Source organism: Saccostrea cucullata, unplaced genomic scaffold (genome assembly GCF_032062105.1).
Source record: "Saccostrea cucullata isolate Sc308-1 unplaced genomic scaffold, CSIRO_AGI_Scuc_v1 ctg7633, whole genome shotgun sequence".
Taxonomy (NCBI): domain Eukaryota; kingdom Metazoa; phylum Mollusca; class Bivalvia; order Ostreida; family Ostreidae; genus Saccostrea; species Saccostrea cuccullata.
In genome coordinates this window covers 15,407-30,812 of record NW_026927604.1, presented here as the reverse complement: position 1 = coordinate 30,812, position 15,406 = coordinate 15,407, and positions in this window count along the sequence as shown.

Below are 15,406 nucleotides of genomic sequence, written 5' to 3'. Positions count from 1 at the left end.
ACGAAAATCAAATAAGTCACATTTAATATGAATTTCAACTTAAGATTGACTGTTTAACGTCCCTCTCGAGAATTTTTCAATCATATGGAGACGTCACCGTATGCCGGTGAAGGGCTTCAAATTTTGACCTTTACTCGGCACTCAGGGCCATTAAGCAGTGAGGGATATTTATCGTACCAACGCCTGTCTCTGACACGGGGCCTCGGTTTTTAAGGTCTCATCCAAAGGACCCGCAACTTTCACTTCAAAGTGCCGAGCGCATGGCGAAGAAACAGTTGCTACATGTACCCATTTTATTGACTAGGTCAGTCGGGGCCGAGATACGAACTCGACCTCCCGATCACGGAGCGAGCGCTCTACCGACTGAGCTACCATGAACTGTAATTTCAACTTTTAAAAGAATTATAGCTCATTTAAAATGTTCTAGAATCTACTAAAGAATTCTGCTCTTTAAAATTTCGACTAGCATTTTCCCTTTTTTTCACCAAATGCATCATTTACTATTATGTAGAATGGGAATAATAATTATTAATTACCACACTCTCATTGTAATAATTATATGAAAGGAAATCAAATAAGAAAACCATGGACTATAGAACGCTGAACAGAGTAATTTTTGTCCTGTTCTTTTCCAGATTTCCCCCTTGTAACCCCACTCTTCCCTCGGGGGGCCAACAATTCAACAATCTGGAATCAACACTTTCACACAGGGTGCTTCCAAAAATGTTTCTCGATCCTTGAGAAGACTTTTAAAGATTTTTCCTAGTATATATTCAATGTTATTTTTTAATTTACCTACTCCAGGATGCTTACAAATAAGTTTCATTTTTTTCTGGCCAAATGTTTCTTGAGAAAAATACTTGTAAAGAGTTAACTCATACATTCTAGATTGGTATTGTTTCTACATCGCAATGTAAACTATGTTGATGTGATATCGCGTTAACATCGTCTAGCTACATTATTATTATTTTTACATTGTATGTCTACATCGCAATGTAATAATATTATAACGATTCTGCGTTTACATCGTCTACATTTAGTATTGTTTCGAAGACATCATCCACAATGCATTGTAGACAATGTAGACTCGATATCGACCAACATTGCGATGTCGACGATGTGAACGATATAAACAAAAAAAGCGCAATGTTGACACGATGTGGACTCGATATCGACCAACATTGCAATGTCGACGATGTAAACGATGTAAAGAAGATAAAAAGAAGGCAATATTGACACGATGTTGACTCGATATCGACCAACATTGCGATGTCGACGATGTGAAAGATGTAAATATGACAGATAAGAAGCCAATGTTGAAACGATGTCGACTCGATATCAACCTACATTGCGATGCCGACGATGTTAACGATGTAAACAACAGAAAAGAGGAAGGCAATGTTAACAAGATGTGGATTCAATATCGTTAAACAATGTAATATACAGAGAGATAAACAAAGATATTATTCAGCATTGTCATGTTGAATATGTTCTGATATTAGGAGGACTGGTACTTTTACAGCGTTGACGACATATCAAAAAAATTTCGTGCACTGGCCATACCTCAAAATATATTTTGAATTTAAAATTTGATAAATAATATTTCCATGAAATTCTCGCATATTTTATATTCAAAAAGCGTTTCTTTCCTTATAATTCAAAAATTCAGACTTGGAATAGTTAAAATATTGCACATGTTTATTTTATAGACATTCTTTAGTTTCAAACAAACAGCTCTTTTATCGCCAACTACAGGTAGAAACACTGATACATGTTCATTGTCAAGCGACTTCACGCGTGTTACATGTAATTCTTAAAATTCTAATTCACTATATTATTAATTTGCTAAAAATCAAAACAGAATATTTACACTATCATAACATCGACGAAAACGATATGAAACAGGAAAATATACTTTTTCACTACTTTTTATAATTTAACGTCATATTACAACCTTTGGTATATATATATATACATATTTTAACAACTGAGTTGAATAAAGTGAGTAAAAAATGGTATATATTTCCATATTTTTCAAAATAATCAAAGGTTTGACAACAAAATGGGGTCACCGACCAAAGTCAAAATTGAGTTAACACTTTTTTTTAATTATGCACGTTATAATGCTACAGTCGTACTTCTAGTAAATGGCACCTAAACGAAATAAAATTTATACGTGTAAATTAAGTACTTTCTATCAGTTTAGATACTTAAAGGTAAAGTAATACATCTCTCAGTTTAACAGATGACGGATAGACTTGATTAAAAATACCAAACCATGACGTCGAAAGACGTCGCTGAGCGGCGAGTAGCAATAAATTATTGTTTTGTATTCGGGAAACCTCTAAATCAAACTATGAAAATGCAGAAGAACGAGGAGAATATGTATAAAAAAAAATGAGCCTTGCATTTATACATTATGGCCAGGAAAATACAATATTTGGGTGGTAGAGACTTTCAGATGATGGACTGTTTGCGAAGAAACAATCTTGTCAAAAAGAGAAATATCATGAAACCTGATTTGCACTTCACTTTTTCTTTTGAAAGCAGAGTAAGTTACACAAAATATGGCCGTTGTCTGTAGTAATCGTTGTCGCAAACTTTTTACATTTTCATTATCGAGTCAAGAACCACCCTGCCAATTTTCTTCGAACTTGCCACAAAGTATCTTTTGGTCCAAGGGTATTAAGGAAAGATATTTATGAATTGGGGATCAAAGTTTAGCACAGATACACAAAAAAATCTTTACAATTTTATTTTCAAGAAAACAAAGCCATGATTGGTTATAGTTATATGAAAGAATACCAAGGTTGTGTAGATTCATGTTCACTACCCCTTGAGCAAGGTTGGGGATATGATGAGTTATCTAAGTTTTAAATAGGAATAGGAGGGATATTGACGTGACCTTTAGAACAGCAAATTTCAAGGTACTAGATTCAAATTTATTCCAGTCCTGACCCTCGGGGTAGTGTAGATTTAAGTTTGTTCAAAGCATGACCCCCCCCCCGGTCTAGTGTGGGGCCACAATATGTGATCGAAGTTTACACCGGAATACAAAAGGACAAATCTTTTAAATTCGTCATAAGAACAACAGGGAAAGTTTTTTTAAGTTGCAAGAAACTTGTATCCAATCCCTTTATATAAATTATACAATAAAATATGTTCAAAACAAGAACAACAAAGCAATATGATTGGTCCTAAAAATATATATATAAAACTAGAGCCGAGGTCGTTGCAAAGCAACGAGTAGGTCTTCCGTCCTGTTTGACCGGAAGTAACTTTTATTTTTAAAAAAAGAGAAATGACGTCTCTAATGATTTAAATCATCCAAATCTATGTTGAAAATTGCAAAGTAAGCCATTTTTTGCTACTTCCTGTTCGATCGGAAGTGACGTCGACGGATGGAAAATTAAGTTTTATGCTTCCAGTGACAAATATTTCCCAAAAACGTGTCTAGAACGGCAAAAATATGCATTATCTGACTACTTCCGGTTTGGCCGAAGGTGACGTCACAGGACGTAATTTGATGATCTCAATAGATTCTACTAGAGACTTTAAACAACTTTGCTTTTTTGATGTATAACAAATTCGCAATACTTTTTGAGATATCTGGAAAAAAACATTCGACCCTTCTAGATCCCTTAATTTAGGGGTCAGCCCTTTTTCCTATACATCATTTGAAAGATCTTGTAATTCTGCACAAATTTTGTACTATATGTTTTTACAAAATATTTTTAATTTAGAAGATAAAGTGGAAAATATGTGTAAATTTTCGCTCTTTTAGGCGTTCTAATTTTTGACCCCTATATAACGCCATTTTGAATAAAGAAATCGAAAAACAAAAACCGGTGTGCACAACTTCAATCCTTCTGTTATCTAAAATCAGTAGAATTTCTGTTCCAGCTTTTGTGGTCTCTGAGCCTTTGTCTGGAAATGGAAGCCTATAAATTTTCGTTTAAAGGGGAATAACTCAAAAGCGGAAGTAAATTTTTGAAATGTTAGACAACATTCTGATAGAGTTTATTAATGTCTATACCGTCTGAAAATTTGAGCAAAATCCGTTGAGAAATGAGTGAGATATGAGGCCTCAAAGTTGGCGTCTAGGAAAAGGAAAAAAAAGAATAATAAGAATAATCTTAATCATCAGAAGTAGAAACGAAAGTTGGAAGTTGGAAACGGAAGACCTTAATAATCAAAAAGGTATTGCATGTGAATGATTCGAATGTGTTGATTATCATCTTATAATGATGTTTTGGAAGCAGGGAATTGTAATCAATCAGGATGCTTCTGGTATTCAAAGACATAAAATGTTATAGAAGATGTGGTTCCTATTGTACATTGACCTCTCATTCGATGGTTTTTAATTAAATCAGTAACACTATATGGCAAATATCTGTCTTCCAAAAACCAGTTTACTTTTTAACTTGTGTTTTAATTCTGATCAATGCACATGTGCCTCAAATAAGAGCTCAATTAGTCCCCATTGAAACGCAGAGAGAATATGTTTATGTATCAAAAAAAAATTGTGCATTGAAATAAATTACTCCTACATTCTGATACTGTATTTGTTCTTATTATGTTACGAAACATTGTAAAAGAAAAGAAGACTGTTTTCAAAAAAAACTCTTTATATATTGTCCTAATTAAGGAAACTGAAATAAAAATTCTATAAGTTTATTTACTCAACGATTTTATCTTTTCTTAGAGACTTAATTATTTTTCGGGAATTTTCGACTCCTTACTCAAAAGATGTAATCTTTTAATTGAATCTGACAACAAAATATTTGAAATTCTACGTATGTCAGCTTGTCTGTCAATTTTAAGCCTTTTTGTTATTAATAAAGGAAAAGGGGTTCTTTGTCAGTTAAAATTTTCTGTGTTTTGTTAATTTTATATAAAATTCAGTTTGTTTTATTGTTTTATTTTATTGAAAACTTTCTGTATCAACTCGTAGCGTAATCCGGAAATTTTGACAGGGAAAGCAGCTATATAATGCATGGCATCCTGGTTTCCTTATTAATGTAATGGATGTAAGCAGAAAACTAGTTTTCTGAAAATACAGTGTACACACCCATTCAGTCTTTCTGTTCAGTGTTTCTGAATCGTTTGAGTTATGTTACCTTGCATATTATCTTAAGCTGTCTGCAGACACTTAATACCTTCAGTGTACATCTCATCGCAGTGTTTCTTCTGGGCAATCCTTCAAGCTGCTGTTGAATCAAAGTGTTGATGCTTTGATGTCGATTTATTAGTATGTTTTGCATAAACAAAATTAGTGTACACGATCATCGTGCTTACATATTTTTGGATGTAACATTATTGATCATGAACAATTGTGCACGAGATTCGCCACTTAATTAACAATAACCCTTGGAGGTGTTATAATTCTAAATAGTGCATAATAATACAAGTAAAGGGGTTTTGGTTTTCTTGTTGAGAGGTATATTGTTATAAAGGATACTAACGTTTTTGATAATACTTTGTTTAATTTATTTGGTACATTAATATTAGATCGCAAAGGAACAAGGTACAGTTTCAATAAAAATATGATTCTGTATTATTCTTTTAAAATATTGAAGTAATGTAAGAAATAGAAATTCGTCCTTTCAGAATCATAGCAATTACTTGCAGTACGAATATACACCTATACGAATATCGCCTTTCTCATATGAACTCCTAGATGCTAATTGTGACATCATGAATTTGTACATAATCTAATTATTCGTAAAAAGATTTAGAATATATCAATTTTCAGTGGAGTTTGCTTTTAGAAAAAAAGAATATCACACATGCATCTCCCACAGATATTTGAGAAATGTTATTTTTAAAGAATTTTGTATGACATATTGGAAAATTAAAGTGGGTGACGACTGCATATACTGTTTTCTTTGGGGAAATTACCAGTAAAATGTGTCATTTTGAGGCTTTTTCTGTGTAAAAAATAAAATTTATATCAAATATTGACAAGACAATGATAACAACCATTTAATACGGTTGATTTTATGAAGGTCAATATTTGTGTAGATCTCCTTTCCTTTAAAACATTTTCGTCACCGAATCAAGAGCCTCTGCTTCAGTTATTTAAAGAATAAAGATGTACTCGTATATTACTCTAAACGTTGTCAATTAAATACCGCTTTATAAAGATATATGTAATGAGTCGTTGATTAAATGAGCTTAATAAGCTCCATTTTGAATGCAGAGAAAAATGTTAGGAAATTAACAGCTTAAAAATCAGTACTTTTCCACTTGATACACAACCATTCCTCACGATAAATTTGAGTCCAGGACGTTTGATATCATTGACAGCTGCTTTTTTCAATAAAAATGGAACTCATAAATTTACTCACCTTGACATTGGTCATTTGCAAAATTATTTTGTTATTTAAAGAACATTCTGATTGTACACACAAGTATTATGAAGTTGACATAAAACAATGCTTGAGCTTCTGATTGGCAATATCTTTGTGGTTTTTGGAGCACAGTCTATTGGAATGTCCATGGGTCCCAATTGCGCCCCAGTATTAGCAAACTTTATTTTTTGTATTCATATCAAGTAGAATTTGCCCAAAAATCTAATACGTGAAAAGAAGAAAACATTTGCTCTGGCCTTCCACTCATTTAGATATATCAACAAAGTATTGTCAATTAACAATGGTAATTTCCATTCTTATGTCGATACGATATATCCCGGTGAGCTTGAGATACCAAATAATACAGAGTCTGACACATTTGTTTCGTATTTGAATATTTTACTTGAAAAAGACGTTAGTGGTAATCTAACAACCAAGCTCTATGATAAACGTGATGACATTAACTTTACAATCGTCACCTTCTCTACTTATGCAGCAATATACCTTTATCACCTGCATAAGGCGTTTATGAAACACATTGAGATAACGAACAGTATTCAAGATCAAAAGTCCATAAAACAATACAAAATAGGAGCAGAGCAAACATGACCCTCCAAAACATCGGAGGTGGGATCAGGTGCCATGGAGGAGTGAGCATCCCCTGTCGACCAGTCACACCCGCCGTGAAATCCTTGTCATGATCGGGAAATAACGGGAAAATCCGTTCAGTGTATAAGTAATGGACTAATAATATGTATGAAATTTTAAAACGTCAGTCAGCATTTGACTCATAGATAAATTGTATTTGCTGACAAAGTCATTGTGTTGACCATAGAACTTACGAAATGATGACTTTAAACGAGACAGCTGAAATTCTTGTTTCATCAACTTGTTTGTCAATAATTTACCTCGTTTTAGAAATTGTTTATACGTAGAGCATGCTCTTGCGTATTGAATCAACTGAGATATAGAATTTCCGTATGAGATGATAAAGGTATATTGCTGCATACGGCGTTTATATAAATGTATATCAGTTGATTCGATACGCAAGAGCATGCTCTACTTATGAACAATTTCTAAAACGAGGTAAATTATTGATAATCAAGTTGATGACAAAAGAATTTTAGCAGTATCGTTTATGTCATTATTTTGTAAGTGAAACGGTCGATACAATGACCTTGTCAGCAAATACAATTTATCACTGAGTCAAATGCTGACTGACGTTTTAAAATTTCATACATGTACTTATTGTTAGTCCATTATTTATACACTGAATTGATGACGGATTTTCCCGTTATTTTCCGATCATGAGAAGGAGCACATGGCGGTTGGGACCCGTCTGTACAGGATGCTTACTCCTCTATGGTACTTGATCCAAGTTCTGATGTTTTGGAGGTCCTTGTTTGCTGTGCTTCATTTTGTATTGTTTTATGGACTTTTGATCTTGAATACTGTTCGTTATCTCAATATGTTTCATGTACAAATCTATGAAGGATTCATGTTTTCTATACATACACATCCATATATTGGAGTGTAATGTTTTAATCCAATATTTTATTTGTAAAAAGTTTACAAAACATTGCTGAAAAAATCAATTAAAACTATATTTGTGTAAAAATATCTTCTTTATCTATTGGCCTAAATAAAGAAAGTAGGCTTGAGCTTGATCTAAATTTTAAACACTATGAAAAAGTTTCTTCCACGTCATTTACTTAATTTAAATTTTCTCCAATAACACATAAAAAAGGATCTCATTGTTGGTATCTTTATACCGTTGTAATTTCGCAATAAAACTTCTCAGATGCAATGTTACGGTAAGAATCTGTTCTTGTAGAATGGATTGTATTTTCATCTAAACCATCTTTCATCGTTGGATTATACCTGCTCTCCTTGTTAGGTAGATTGTTGCAAATATGTATTACTTCTTCGGAATGAGACTGTACAAATTGTGCTTTTGTGCATACGCATACCAGGAAGTGTGTTTAATCAAAGATAGAAAAAATATATAATTGTAAAACTTTTTTTTCTGTTTAACAGAAGCTTAATTTAACTTCTAAAATGTAGATTTAAAGTAAATATCTATTTTCCTAAACAACATCAGTCCTAATCAAAGTATATTCAGATAAGAGTATCTTTTGGCATTAATTTTAGTAAAATCAACAAATTAATACAAAATTTCCCAATCTAAGCTTACAAATAGTATTTATGTAACCCTAGTGATCTGGCTAGACTACCGCAAAAGTTGAAATATAACAAACAATGTATACTGAGTGAGAATTGTCATTTATTAAATGACAATAAGTATATAACACAGATAAAGTTAAGGAGAGATCACCGGGATATTTCCTGAGTACAAAGAACAATAAATTTGGCAACGGTATCTCCCCTGTTGCAAAGAAACATTACTTTGGCAAAAATATTTTGACAAAAGTAAAAATCAACAAGACTAAAAAAAAACCAGTCAATGTCGTTATAGAATATTATAGAATGTATACTGACAGAATGGATTGGAAATTTGGATTCTCATCTATACCTTATTCCATAATTAAGGTCTTCCGTTTTCAACGGAAGACCTTCTACTGATTCTGAAGATTAAGATTATTCTTATTATTCTTTTTTTGTTTTCTTCCTAGACGCCACCTTTGAGGCCTCATATCTCACTCAATTCTCAATGGATTTTGCTCAAATTTTCAGACATTATAGACGGTAACAAACTCTATCAGAATGCTGTCGATAATTTCAAAAAGTCACTTCCGGTTTTGAGTTATTTCCCTTTAAACGCAAAATTATAGGCTTTCATTTCCAGATAAAGGCTCAGAGACCACTAGAGCTGGAGCAGAAATTTTACTGGTTTTAGATAACAGAAGGATTGAAGTTGTGCACATCAGTTTTTGTTTTTCGATTTCTCTATTCAAAATGGCGCTATACAGGGGTCAAAAAATAGAACGCCTAAAAGAGCGAAAATTTACACATGTTTTCCTTTTTATCTTGAAAACTAAAAATATTTTGTTAAGACATGTTGAACAAAAGTTGTGCATAATTGCAAGGGCTTTCATATCATACTATTCAAAAGGAGCTGGTCCCTATGATTAGGGATTTAGGGAGCTTGAAAGTTTTTGCTTTATAACTCAAAAACGGTAAATATTTCGATCTGGATTATACGAACAAAATTGTTCTTTGACACCTTTTTAATCTGATGAAAATGTTATGTGTTCGATTATACCGGGGGTATTGCGTAATACGTAGTTGAAAGCAGGCCAGGTAAACAGGTAGCGTTTTTCATTCGGAAAGGAAATCAGACCTCTTCACGTGTATAATTTACACAACCTTCATATCAGTAATAAACCCTATGGTATTTAATGTTAATTTTCTTCTAAATAGGGCTTTATACGTGCTTTACGGTTCACTATTAAATTATTTATAACGATTATAGTCTTTCTTTTTTATTTATTATTAATTAGTTTTATAGTGAATACGTCTTCATAAACGGAATATATTAAATCTATCTTTCTACATTGATTATTAAAACAATTATAAGTTATTTTCACTTTATGCATCGAATAATTCACGATCATTAGTTGTATATATTTGGCGATCTCCAAGATCGCCTAGATGTTTGCAACAGTTATGTAATCCAACACCCGAATCCTACGCTGTCGATCTAGGTCACTAGTGTATCAGCCACCTGTCGTAAACAATGCAAGTGTCTGTGATCGTGTTTAAAATCCATTGTGTACAAAGACCTATCAATTTATAGAAAATCATGTTTTTAATTTATCGAATCGATAAGAATACTTCATCGATCTTTCATTTAATCGTAATTCGAAACACTGGTGCATAAAACATTTTGAATTGTGATCGCTTTCTTTGGCCTGTTCACGCAAAAATTATTTCTCTATTCCGTGTTAATGTATTTTATTTAAATTGTAATTAAAAAGGGGCTTCGGCAAATAATTATAGTTAGTGATGGAAGTCTTGTGATACGTAATGTACTATTATGTACGTTTTATTTTTACCATCACTCTATTGTTTCTCCATTATTTTTTTGAATATCAATAAACATTGAACGTTAAAAAATACTTTAAAATATACTATTATTCACGTATTTGTAATAAACAGTTTACATCCAGCTTTGTCGCTTTGTGTCTAACATTTTGTAGCCCAGTCCTCATTTACAAGCACGTGTCCGCAGATAGCAGCGGGTAGGTCGACTTGAAAATCCGTTGTGTACTCCGATAGTTACAAATGGAAAATTGGGTTTGAAATCATGATCATGTCGACTCCTTTCATATCATTCAATTTCACTCTATTTCAGCTTGTTGTAATCAATCGTAATCGCTTGTGCATTTATTCATTTCAAGTTTTATGCCTTTTGATAGCCGAAAAAAAAAACACGAGCTAGGTTTACACCATTTTCCCCTGTATTTATCGAAGTGGTAATTGTTTTATGAATCTTAAACTACATGTACGCATGCAGGATAATTGTAAGTGGAGTTAACGTTTCTAATTCACAGGGGGAAATCCAACATGAAATTAAGCACTTTTGAGTTTGCAGTTATTGCTACTAAACTTAAAATGATATTGTACAGAATGGTATACTATTTCGTCCAATAAACAGAATATTTTACGTGCCTGTACATGTACAATGTCAGTACGAATTTAATTGATGCAAAGCATCAAATTGGCTGCAAAGCAAAACAATTCTTTCACATGCAGGAAAGCACGTCAAGATATTCAAAGCTGAAATAGTTTTTCAATTCTATTTCAGGCTGTTTTCAAAGGAAAATAAAAAATAATTTTACCGCATTTGCTCATAAATAGATTTATCGATGTTAATAAAAAATCATGTTCATTGATGTATAAGAAGAATTTATTGTCATCAAAATGAAGGTGTAGGCAATGTCCGAGCCTCGATACCCTGGATCTTGATTACGTGATAATGCTCATGGTTTCTGCAGAGCAGGCTGTGCTGCAAACCGCAGTGCAAAATTAAAAAAAAATATATCTTCATGATCTTTGTGTCATTTGTAGATGTAGAGCAAATTCAAAACAATTTTTACTAGAAGTTGAAAAACTAATTTTTTTTATTCACCATGCACTTTAACCACATCATCATTATCCGAAAAATCTAGAGATTTCTTTTCAAATTTTACACACTCTCAGGCTGGGGAGTATCTGATGTAAACTGTTTTTATTTGACCATAAATTATTGATGATCATGAGATATTAATGACAATGAAATTGAAATATATTTCAACATTTAATATTAAGTTTAAGCAAGTTTTAAAAATATTTTACGCATGATTTTTACTTATTCTATTGAAGTAATAAAAAAAAAAACACGTCTCATTTCCCCATGTGCACTCTCTAACACAATCACATAAAGATTGGCCACTACCGCAGCCGATAATAATTACATATACATCCAGAGCTTTCAGAATACGATTTTACAAAATTAGAAAATTCGTTATTGCCTATTTATCATAAAATATAAATTAAATTCTTTCCTTAATTTTTGAATTCCTATGTATTTAACTAGGTACTTAAATTATCGATTCGCTCTGATATTTGGTTGTATAATGATTACAATGTATATGGTCAGTCATTGTTGCTTGACGACGTCTTGTTTTCTCCTCTCACATTGGTAGCGCGTATGAACAGAGGTATGAACACAAGCTTGTAAACAAAATAAACGGCAATTCACTAAAAAGGAAAACAGAAAAAAAATTGGCTGTGTAGATGAAAAACACAACTCATTAATTTGTTTTTGAACGACCCCATAAGTTTTTTTCTTTCTCCCACACTATGCATTTCGACTATACGGAAAAAAGATCACTAGAACCTTTGGTTATATTAAAAGAAAGGTGTTGGACCTTCAAACGGCACTATATCCGAACAGCTATTATACAGCCTTTCAAATATATCACGGCGTCAATAAAAGAATTATTTAGATATTTCAAAAAATACTAATTTCATTCTAAGAAAAGCCACGCAGATGTATACAGACATTCCAAAATAATGTTTCATTGACCGACTGGTTGTTAAATTCCTCTCATCACTATAAGTACCCCATCCCTTAAACTGAATACAATGTCTTCCTTCTTAGCAGAGAATGTCAGTCGGTTGATTTGTTTTTGTACATGCATGTATACATGTAGTTTAAGGGTTGAATTCCGAGACTGAAAGTTACAACCTATTTTTATGTAAACCAATAATCATACATGTCATGTTATGCCCTGCCATGAATATGACCAAGGCATTTGGTGTTTGTCGGACGTCTTCCATCCTTCTTACTTTCTGTCTTTCCGTCTCTCCTTCTGTCACACTTTGCCTTTAGCTCAGTTTCAAACAAACTATCCAAGATATTTTTATCAATCTTTATATACTAATTGAAATTAATTAGAGTTATGCAATTGCATTAACATTTTTTAAAACTTGACATTATGTGATACATGTACATGTATATACCTTACTTTTCTTAAATAAGTGTTTAGCTCAGTTTTAAACATACCATTCAAAATGGTGTTATCAAACTTCAATTGTTGATGAATACTGATGAGAGCTATTTTATGGCATCGCCATTTTTGAACTTGGCCTTTCTTTTGACCTTGACCTAACTCTTTTTATCTCAATTTTAGCTCTAACGAGAGTTAGTTATTGCTTAGCACAAGGTCATTTAGAAAGATCAAGGTCACACGTACTAGTATTCCTTTACAGTCTTTTTCCTAGCGAAACATTTTAAGTTGCTTCTCTTACAAGGTTTTTTTACTTGTATATCTTTAGTATGTGGCTTTTGACCTCGACTCAAGGTTACGTCTTCTGGTCCGTAGCTCCAACGGAAGACCTATTCGTTGCTTTGCAACGAGCTCGGCTCTAGTTGGTTTATACCTGCTCTTCTCGTTAGTTAAACTGTTGCATGTTGAAAATACTGCATCAGAACGGGACTGTACAAATTGTGCTTTAAAAAATAACCCATATTCAAGCAACGTCAAGGAATACGGGATTTTATCTCAGTGATACATGTGCATTGCCCATTTTAGACTGAGTATGTGCTTCGCGGAATAATCCGGATTGCGAATACCAGAGGTTTTTTGTTAGAAACGCCACAGTCACTATATAAACATGGCACGTGACGCAATTTCCTCTTTCTAAGATAGCAGACGAGCACATGGGTAGGTTGGTTCCGGCAATAGAAAAACTTCAATTTTGGATTGATATTTTAAAAAACCTACCCTGCATTCTTTTGCAGTTCACTATTGAAAATTATATGTGTGTTTTTATTATCATGATACTGCCGTGTCTTTGCATTATATATTTCAGGAAACGTCGAGACGCTCGCAACACAGTGATCATCCGTCTACAGATATCTTTCTAACAGGATTGTGCCCTGAAGATGATGTTAGTGCATTATCGTCAACCCCACCTCACTTGAACGAGTGCTGTTGTTAACTCGTATGACATCTTGTGCGCAGCACAGTTAAGGTTAAAGTAAGGAGGTGGGGCCTCATTTGTACGGGAAATGTTTATTATGATGTCACACACAATATAAGGTCTTCAAAATACCACGAAATGGTATTTTTTGCTATTTCAGATAGCTGGACAGCTATATACCACATACAAACCTACTATTACATGCAGTTTTGTCGTTTGTTAAATCCTTCACAACCGTATATAATCGATGCATCGATCGCAATGCACTTGTCAATGTGACGTCATCATGCAAAAGTGACTCAGTTTGTACACAGTGAGGAGGCTGATCAAGTCATAATTGTACAATGAAAAATGTCTTTTGTTCTCAAATAAAATATCGTTTGCAATTAAATAAAAGGCCATTAGCTTGGATGCGATGTTTATTTTAGTATTTTATTCATAAACTGTCCGTACATTCTCCAGACAAGTGATACTGTCGTGTGTTTGTAAGCAGATTCATTAAAAACTTAATTGAAGGGCCCTTATAAATCGATTTATTGCAAGGGCATACCCTCAATGAAGTTTTCAAGTTTTTACTCATAAACTCAAGAAGCATTAATTATAAGATATTTGAAAAGTGCTGCGAACCTCATGAAATCTTACAAAAAAATTAATTACAGCTATATTTAATGTAGTTGATCAGCAAAATATTCAACCTGCCGTCCAACAAATTAAATTTTAGCAATTAAAAAGGGAATCTATGTAGGTTTGCAGCACTTTTCACAAACAACATACGAGGGCTGTTCGATAAATAATGTCCTGAGCTCTATGACATACAATATAGAAATTATATGACATTAAGCTTGACTTTCTCTCATGAAAGAATCTTTCATGAATTGATTACAGTTTATTTGACCCCTTTTCAACACATAGTTTCATTGTGAGAAGCTGGAAAACAAGGGCTATTCGAGACACTGCATTAAAAATGAATGGTAAAGAATCAGTAAACAAGAGCGAAATTAAACGTTTCATGAAAGCTGCTGTAAAACTCGTTAAGAATTCCAAAGAACTATTTTCTCTAATACGTGAAATTTACAGCAACTAATGTATGTTTTATAAACACATAAATGGGTGGATTTCAATGAACAAAAATGATATAATTGGTATCAAAAATGGGTACCGTCCATGGCGACAAATACTTACAACAACCAATGTAATGTCTGCGAAAATTCAACAAATAATCACTGATGATATTTGATTTAATTTAAGACACATAGCAAAATTAATAGGCCTCAATTTGGGGGTAGTTTACAACATTTTAACGAAACATTTGAAAGTAAAAAATCTTAGTACCCTATGGTCACCCTATTTCTTGAAAAATGAGTGAAAACAACAGCGTGTAAGAATATATAAACAAGTATTTTTAAAAAATCAAAATTGAAGTTATCCACCTTTGTCTGAACTTCAAATAGAAAATGAAATTGATTTCATTGCCTCAAAACCCTCAAAACAAATTTACAATAAAATGCACTTGACAAAAACAACCAAGGTCTCAAAAAAGCAACGAATTTTAAAAACACAAAAATAGTTTTAAATGTCATTTTCTTAAATATTAGTAGTCTTGTCGTTCAAATTCTTATTCG